Source organism: Eutrema salsugineum, unplaced genomic scaffold, assembly GCF_000478725.1.
Source record: "Eutrema salsugineum unplaced genomic scaffold, Eutsalg1_0 scaffold_10, whole genome shotgun sequence".
Taxonomy (NCBI): domain Eukaryota; kingdom Viridiplantae; phylum Streptophyta; class Magnoliopsida; order Brassicales; family Brassicaceae; genus Eutrema; species Eutrema salsugineum.
The window spans coordinates 4425441-4435469 of record NW_006256908.1 but is presented as its reverse complement, the minus strand read 5'-3'; positions in this window follow the sequence as shown (position 1 = coordinate 4435469).

Below are 10029 nucleotides of genomic sequence, written 5' to 3'. Positions count from 1 at the left end.
TAATAACTCCGTTAACAATTCATATAACTCATTATTATATATAGTTTTTGGTGGGACCTTAATTATTTTTGTAAATTTCACCCTATTTTTGGTTATTGAAATAATTTACTCAATTTTTGAAATTTAAAATCAGTTTTACTTGATGATGAAGGAACAAAATAAAAGAAGAACTAAGTAAAAGAGCGACAGAGCTTCTATGATTATCTTTTTTTTTTTTTTGAAAATATTTTAAATGATATTCAAAAAAACTGTTTTCTTTACATTAACTTGTTTGAGAAGATAATAAAAGAAATATGATCAAATCCTTGTAAGCGTTATAGTAAATGATTTGTGCAGCTCCTTGCGTGCAATATCATCCCCCGGAGCCAAACCAGATCTCCAACCCATCTTCGTAACGGTGATTCCCTGCAAGTCGCAGTGAACTGAGCCGATTACGCACCGTTTTGTCTAGAATACGGATTAAGTCATGCACCTGCGATGGTGTTTCGCCATGTCTGCGACCATTTCGTTCTTTCCAGATAGGGAGGCTTGAAACGTATATCTCGCAAGAAACAGCTGTATTCTGTTTAACCTGTTTGACGAAAGCAGGTCTACAACCTCATTCCATTTGTTCGTATAATATTGACCCAGTAGGCGCTGAGTTAGACTCCGCCAAACTTGATCTGAGAAAGCACATTCATAGAACAGATGTGCTCTGTTTTCCATAGGAGAAGAGCAGAGGACACACGTCGTCGATATACTTGGCCCCCATTGAGCCATTATCTCACCTGTAGATAAGCGATTCCACATAGCTAGCCAAGAGAGGAAAGCATACTTTGGGGTATTTCCAGAAAACCAGATCATCGGCGACCAATCTTGCTGGGCTGGTGGTGGGTATCGTATATTGTGCCTAAGTGTGTTTGGAGGAAAACTTGTGATGGTAATGATCACCTGTCATCTTCCACATCTATTGATCATCCCTTTCATTCTGAAGGCCTGCAACCGAAGAAATTGCCTCTTCTATAGAATTGAGGTCATCTCTTCTATGTCGCCTTTGCCTATGAGTTCGCAGAACAGTGGCTACAGATGCGTATGCTGAGACGCCCAAAGCAATGAACCCCGAAGTACCCGTAACATCGATCAGCGGTCCTAAGGGGCACCAATCATCATACCAAAATGATGTCTCCTCTCCATTATTGACTTTCATACGATGTAGTCCCGAGCGATTTCCCTCAACTTTAGTAACCGGTGCCATATCCAAGAAACCTGAACTTGATTTTCATGTAATGACCAAAATGATTTCCCTCGAAGTAAATACGTTCTGATCCAAGTTGCCCATAGAGAGGATTTGTTTGATAAGAGATGCCAAATAATCCTCAAGCAGCTCACCATGTTTGCTTCCTTTAGAGAATGTATCCCTAACCCTCCTTCTGATTTCTTTTTGCAGACATCTGACCAAAATACCTTCGCCTTTTTTGAACTTAGTGTAGGCCTAGACCACAGGAAAGCACTGCAGAGGGAATCGATCTCTTTGATACAGCTACGCGGCAGGTGAAACGCCGACATCCAAAAATTTAAAAGACCCGAGATAACTGATACCAAAAGTTGCAATCTTCCTGCGTAGGATAGGTGTCGAACAATCCATGATCCTATCCTCTTACTAATATCGGCAATCAAAACAGCATAATCTTCCTTACTCAGCTTCTTTGTCGTCAAGGGGAGCCCAAGATAGCGAACTGGAAGAGTACCCATATTCAAGGGAAATTGCTCGGCAATAATCGTACGGTCCTCGTCCGGAATACCAGTCATGTAGATGGTGGACTTCTGCAAACTAATTCTAAGACCCGACGCAAGAGTCGAACACCTCAACAATCCCCTCTAATGATCGAATCTTTCCATCAGAAAAGACCATAAGGTCGTCCGCAAAACATAAATGGGTTAGCTGTAGTTTGGAACAGTTCTTATGATAGCCGAATTTCTTTTCCACTGCCGCTCTATCTAACATGCAAGACAATACATTCATACAGAGGACGAAAAGGTATGGCGAGAGAGCGCATCCCTGTCGAAGACCTCGGCGGCTCTGAAAATACCCCACAAGTTCCCCATTGACTTGTACAGAAAAGGACGCTGTAGAGATACAGAGTCTGATCCATTCGATAAATCTATTTGGCAGCCCCAAAGCTTTTAGAACATTTAGAAGAAACCTCCATTGTACTGTATCAAAAGCTTTCGCAATGTCTATCATCATAGCACAACGAGACGGAGATAAGTCCTTATGGTAATCTTGCACAAGTTCAGTTGCGAGGAGGACATTCTCAACAAGCAAACGATCTTTGACAAAAGCAGTCTGATTTGGGGCAATGATGCTAGGGAGGATGCCCTTTTAACGATTTGCCAATATTTTTGAGATAACTTTGTAGAGGACATTGCAGCAAGAGATAGGATGGTAATCCTTCATCTCTTTGGCATCATTTTTCTTCGGGATCAAGGCTAGAATAGTGGAGTTCAAGCCTTTGGGGAGGAAACCATACTTGAAAAATGACTGAACAGCGGTTGTAACATCACTACCGATAATTGCCCATGCACCTTTGAAAAATTCAACTGTAAACCCATCTGGTCCGGGAGACTTGTCGTTCGGCATCGAGAAAAGAACTTTCATGATCTCACCCTCTGTAACCTCCTTCTCCAATAATCCACAATCAGCTTCCGAACATTTCCGTTCCAGCAAATCCTCCAAAATATCAACCTCCAGTCCCTGGAAATCCGATGGAATGTGGCTGAGAAACTCCCAAAAGTGTCTTTCAGCTTCTCCTTTAATGTCTGATTTGTCTTTAAGCACTTGTCCTTCTGCATTCACAATCTCACGTATCATGTTTTTCGCTTGTCGTATCCGCACTGCTCGAAAAAACACTTTGTTGCTCCTATCACCCACATTCATCCAATGCAGCTTTGATTTCTGTTTTAAATAGCCTTCCTCCAGATCAGATAAATGTTCCCACCTATTTAGAGCCACAGATTCTGCTTCAATCCCTTCCACCGTCGGATTTGTGGCATTGGCTTCTTGCTGAGAACAGAGATTCTCATAAGCTGCTTTTGTACGCTTTGTAAGATCACCAAAACGCTCCCTTGATAGCACCCGTAACGTTGGCTTCAGCTCCTTTAGTTTTTTAGACAAGCGATGAAGAGCAGAGGTAGATTAAAATAGGGCAGGAGATTGCTCCCAGTATTCTTTAACTGCTGGAATGACTTCGGGTAGTTTTGCCAACGTGTTGACAAACTTGAAAGGAGCTTTGACATTCTCTTGGACATCATCCATATATATTCTTCCTCGCAGATGGTCAGAGCAGCCGCCGGCTTCAAAAATGCAGTATGAGCGAGGCTGAGTAAGTAACCATTCCTCATTTATCAATGATCTGTCTAATTTTTTGTGTATTAATCCTTCACTTCTCTTATTGCTCCAGGTAAACCAAGGCTCATGAAACCCCATGTCAACTAGTGAACAGTTTTGGACTGTACTCTGAAAATCAGTCGAGCCCTGTGAATCCACGTAATCCAAATTTGAGTGATCATCGCCTGATAAGACTTCATTAAAGTCACCACATATCAACCATTTCTTTCCCCTACAGATATCTGAGCTATGAACAGTTGCAATCTCCTCCCACAAAGCTTGACGTTCAATAGCCACGTTTGCCGCATAAACAAAGGAGCAGATAAAGTCTTCTTCTTGATTATCCAAAGAAATCAAGCAAGTTATCATTTTTCCACTCTTTTGTATCATAGTCAGCCGCACATCCTTGTTCCACACAACCTATATTCGTCCCAATCTATTATACTCATAGTTAGAGACAATAGACCAGTCCCCAAACACCCTCGAAGCAATTTGTTGATGCTTCCTTTCCTGAACTCGAGTTTCCAAAAGACAGCCAAATTTAAAAGAGTTACCACGTATCCATTCCCGCACCACCGAATGTTTACACTTTTTGTTAAATCCTCGTATATTCCAAAAGAAACACGTCATTAAAGATTGTTTGGTTTGGAGTTCTTCTTCCTCGTTTTCGCTGAGCCACAAGCATTCCCTGTAGATCCAGTTTTTGAGGAGTTAGTAACAAATCTATGGGCTGTCTTTGCCGCTCTGTGCAGAGAGGTGCGATTCCCTTCCAGATTAACCGAAATAGTAGCATCAACATCTTCATGCACGTGTATTTGAGATTCATCTTCAGTTCTAACTTCCATATGAGTCTCATAAGAATTTATTGTTTCATCCTCCATGTGAGCCGCTGCTTCATTGTCTCCAGAGTGCTCGCTATCACCAGAGTTATTATTTTCCCCAATGTCGTCTTCTTCATTTTGCAAGTATGAGAACCTGGATCCAATAGAGAACTCCACATGTTTCAACTTGTTCTCTTGATTCCTGCAAGACACCTTTGAGGGTGATTGCCACTCGTCCTTTCCTTCTGTCATAATCGCAGTTTCCTTCTCCAAATTCGAATCCACCTAGGCTTGGTTTTTTGGCGTTATCTCTCCATTTTGTGTCACTTGGTTTGCTGTTGCCTTTTTTATCTGCTTTGACTGCTTGGACTGCTTTGTGACTGACGACACCAAAGAAGATATAGCTTTCTCTACCAGAAGAGTAGCTTCTATCTCTTTCCTTACTCCCAAATCCTCAACACGTTTTGGTGTAGACATACCACACGGTAACATCGCGGTTTTACTCGGAGATCCAGCTTGTGGCTCCCTCTGCAATATAGTCACTGGTCCCTTCTTTGCTTTGCACTCTGCATCAACATGTCCCCAACCACCACATACTGAACAGTGAGGCGGTAACCATGGAAACTCGTATTGGATTTCAAAAGTTTTACCCTCCAGCGCAAAACAGTGCGATGACGGTAACTCCTTTGTCAAGTCAACTTCAACTGATATTTTTGCAACATCAAACCGTTTCACCCAAATGGTGTCTGGATGTAACTGCTTTGGAACTCCCACCGGGCTTGCCAAGTAGCTTAACCTTTCCAATTGTACAACTTGCGTGGCACGTCTTTCAAAATAACCCACAACGAAATGGACTTCAAAACTGGTTGAACTTCCTCATCAATTGGACTCCATTTGGAGACTAGCATCGGGTTATCTTTAATATTCCACATTTTCCTCCTTAGCATTTGCTCCCTCACTCCTCTATCACTTATACGGAACGTGTCATTGACGACAAACACATCGATTTTGACACCTTTGTTTCCTAAGGGCCAAATCCTGTTCACAATCATGTGGATCGATCCAACATGGGTGCTGTTTTTAGGAAATTTCCCAGGATGCAGTCTTCCCACATTTGTGCTTCAGACAGAATGGATTCTGGGACCTTAAACACCTTGATCCCGTCAACCTCCTCTGCTTCCATATCATACTGTTTCAGATCCTCCTTCTTCTTAACTACCTCTATCCACTTAATTGGATTTGTCGGCTCCTCTCCTCTGATATTTCCCTGAGAAGTCTGATCATCTTTCCCCGCAGAGTCTCCGATCAGCATCCCTTGCTCCGTCTGGATATGCAGCTCCTGCGTCTCGATCGAAAGTGGAGGAATCGCCTGTGATTTGATTATCTTCTCCTGGGACAACTCTGAAATCACTGTGCTTGTCTTCTCCGCCGCCTTCGACTGGTCTTCCTCCGGTGACGGGGGACCTCCTGTCTCGGCGCCGCCATGATGTGAAGAGGAAGGTGAGTAAACCCTAATCGTCTGTTTAATCGCTTTGTTTGCTGAGTAAACCCTAATTGTCTGTTTAATCGCCTTGGTTGCTGACGTGTCCTCTTTTCGTGTTTGATTTTTTTCACTCAAAGGCCTATTCATGAGCTTCTATGATTATCGTTAGAACTTAAATCAGGTTTGTTTTGCTTTCATGAAAAATGATCATGTGTATACCTATATCTCATGTATTTTCTAATAGTCAAACTTTCCGATGAGACTATGAAAAAGTAATATACTTTAATTTCAACAAAGCACGGCTTTTTTATAGCTTATTATTAATTTTACTGACTTATGAAAAACTTATCAATCTTGATACTAATAAAATAAAATAAAAACTTGGCAATCTTGAAATACTAATAAATAAAAAACTTGGAAGATTTCATTGTTTAAATAAAAGATTAGATCTGGAGCTTTGACTTATTATAATTCACCCTTTCCCACTAGTTGTAAAATATAAGGTTCATAGTTAGATCAATTGAGACGTGGTGGGAATAACATAACAAGGGGATCAAAACAATGTAAGTAAAGATCAAACATGTATGTCTTCAAAAAATGATCAAAAACATATTTTTCTTACCTTGCATATCTTTTTAACTCTGATGCCTAAAATAAGATAATGTCACCATGGAACTTTTGTATGATTCTCTTTCATGGTTTGCGATTTAAATGATCACATTCTGCTAAATCCTTGCACATTTATTGTCACATTTCAGTATTCGTGATGGAGATCTAATGGACTTCACACGCATGTGATCTGCTATCCTTTAATGTTCGTTCTTTAATTAGTTACATCTCTCTTGTCTTACTCCATGCATTTTCCAAAATTCTATAGCAATGCCATGCCAATGAAAAGAGCTTTATTGTTCTCCTCACCTTGGAATGGCGATTCTCCTTCTAAGTCTCCATATTATTTTCAGCCAAAAATTGCCATCATCGGCTGGAGAATAAACACAACCAATTGAATCATATTCCATACAAAGAGAAACAAAGGACTATCGTACCAAAAAAAACAAACTATCTTCTTGTCCCAATTATTTTACACGAGAAAAAATTAGATCTTAGGTGATGGAACTGTCTCTATCGACATACACGTCTTCCTCCTATTAAAACTCTTTTCCACCCATTGCGTAAGATATTTTTATGGATCAAAGAGAAGGTGGGTTAAACAGTCTAAAAGTAAAAGGTTTCAAGAAGGGTAGGATCTGGACAAGAGAATAGTACTCTCATCTAAACATCTAATACTAAACTTGTCAAACCCTCCCTACTTCCATCACTACCATAACCTGATACTAGGAAACCACTTCCACAATCATGAAGTCGTTCTCTATTTTTTTTTTTTGTTTCTTTTCCATCCATCTACCTCCTAGTGCTGTGGCATGCTCTTTGCTCAATAATCAATGAATGATCAAAATTTTCTTGCAATTATATATTTGCTAATGTTATAAAGAAACCTATAAACTGGATTGCTAGGAGTTTGCTAATTAAATATCCAATTGGGAACGAATGGTAATAATACAATTTATAATGATTTCCATTACAAACTCAATAACTCTAAATGACTTAAATAGCTGATTCTTGAATTTTGAGTATAAGTCATATAATGAGTAGCATAAAATAAATTAAGGACAGTTCTTTACCAAGATTTACCATGATAGAGGGGTTCTTTCGTTGCTTGTTATGCCTATGTGATAAGATTCTTTTTTTAAAGCTCAATAAATACACCAATAATCTCAGATCATAAAACTAAACATGGCAAAACGAAATTCACGTTCAACATGCTACAAGAAGAAATATGGAAACATGTTTGTTGCGAAGTTGTGTAAAATATGCAAATGGGATCCTAGATGATGGAGGGGAGACCACTGGTCCACCACAAACATTCCATATCTCAAATTGATCAGACACTTGTCGGCTGGTAGAAAAATGCAAGAACGAAGAAACTTCAGTATATGATCTAACAGTGAGGATAATAAGTCCAATACCACTCAGGGACAAAAGATTTATGCAGACTAGAGTGGAAGCAAGAAACATGAAGAAAACGCAGATTCACGACATAGATGACGTAACCCAGAGTCGATAGCTCAATATACAATCTGTAACTAGTAATTTGAAGTAAAGAGGGTAAGAAACTCGTCATAAAGTAAAAAAAAAAAAAGCTCTGCTGACCTGGCGTTAGCGACTCGAAAGACAAACTAGGGTTTTGTGTCTTCGCTTTTATGCAAGTGTTCCGGCAGCCGCCGCAGGAGCCTATGGCTTTGGAGCAGTGGAGAATACAGCGGAGCAAGTGGTGGAGGTGTCGGAGATGGTTCTTGTTAAGGATAGAGCTGATCAATCCGTAGTGATCAGATCGGAGGTTCCGGTGGTAAACCTGATCAAACTGAAAAAGAAGAGGGAGAAATTCTCTCTAATGCTAAGGAGATAGAGGTATCGATGACAGTGAGCGACCAATCCCAAAGCGGCAGCTTTCCAGAAAAGTCTAAAGAGGAAGGAAAATCTGCGTCATGGGTGTCAGTTGTTTAGAAGGATACGGAGATGATATATTATGAGATGAAAGTGGAGGAGATCGATGGAATGCCTACGGCGGTTCTTCCTGACAGCGTTTTCAAAGATTCACCGCCTTTATGGGAGGATTTTATCGTTGGAAAGTTTTTATCCAAGGCTCCCTTTGTAGGGAAGATTCATGCTCTCATGAATCAAATATGGATCTTGGGTGATGAGACTCTCAAGATCGATGTAATAGTGGATGCTAATGCTAGGGCACGTATCTTGTCACTAAGTGGAGCCCATTAGGAGAAAAAGAGCAAGTTGAGCTGACTTCAATTCTTTTTTGGGTTGTAGTAAAACATGTGCCACTACACCTGTTTTCTTGGAAGGAATTGTGGGCCTTAACAAGTCTGTTGGGGAAACCAAAAAAATTGCATCCGGATACTGAAGCATATGTAATCTGGATGAAACTAAAGTGCTTTTAGAAGTAGACTTAACAAAAAAAGTTACCAAAGTAATTCTGATTTTAATCGAATTTCTGACTAGACTCTGTTGTGGAGTTCCTTTTTCCATGGCTTCTCCCGAGATGTGGAGGTTGCTCTAAGTTGGTCTAGAGAAAGTTTGTATTTCAAGTGTGAACAAAGTTGTTGAAGTAGGAGGCGAGAAGCAAACGTTACCACAAGTGACTATGCAAAATACAGGTAACAGTCACTCAGTCTATTGACTCCCGGGTTTTGGTTTTAGAGAGATTTCCGAGTGCTAGATCAATCAAAGGGCTGAAAACAATTCAAAAGAACACAACACCTGGAAACAACCAGAAGAAGAAGGATGGTCCACTCCTAATAAGACCACAAAGAGCCCTCACAAAACTCCAGAGTTGAAGTTTGGGGAGGTGTCGATACTGTCTAACTCAAGATATGCAATCTTGAGTGGTAAAGAGGATGAGGATGTTGAAACTGAACAGATACGAGTAGATATGATTCAGACGGGAGAAACACAGTCGATACAATAAGAAAATAAGTTGATACAAAGGAAGAGTTAGCAGAGGAGAGTGATACAGAGCAGAAACAAGGAACTAAGGCAGATTTCAAGGAGCCTACGGGGAAACACTACGACAGTCTCTTCCACGTAGCTCCAAGAATGCCCACAAGTTCATGTCTCATCCAGCCATCACTACAAGAAAGATCGGGTTTTACGTCGGCAGATATCGTAAAATCGACGTAAAAGGGTATTTACGTCGAATTAGCGACGAATGAAAATATAAAACAATCGTCGTAAAATAGAAATCGTCGTAAAATCGTCGTAAAATTACCAACCCAGGGAAATCGTCGTAATATCGTCGGAAACTATACGTCGTAAACTCGACGTAAATTTTCCAACGAAAGTACAACGAAATACGTTCATCATAAGAACGACGTAAAATCAATGTAAAATTACATCGATTTAACAATGAATAGGATACGACCTATTTCAATTAAGGGAAATTAATTTTATAATTATCGATGTTAATTCGTCGTAAATTTTCGACGTAGATTCGACGTAAACATATTCGACGTAAATTCGTCGTTAAATGTTCGACGTTAGATCAACGTAAATTTACGACGAATTTACATCGATTTATAAATTAATTATTTAATTCGATTTTAATTTAATTAATGAATTTTTAAAATAATCAAATAATTGAAAATAGAAAAAAAATTTTAAATTTAAATTTAAATTCGAAAATAATTTATAAATAAAAGAAAAAATTAAATACAAATTGTTTTTACAAAAAAAACCTAATCTACAATGTGATTTCATAATCGTCGAGGTTGAGATCGACGTCTCGA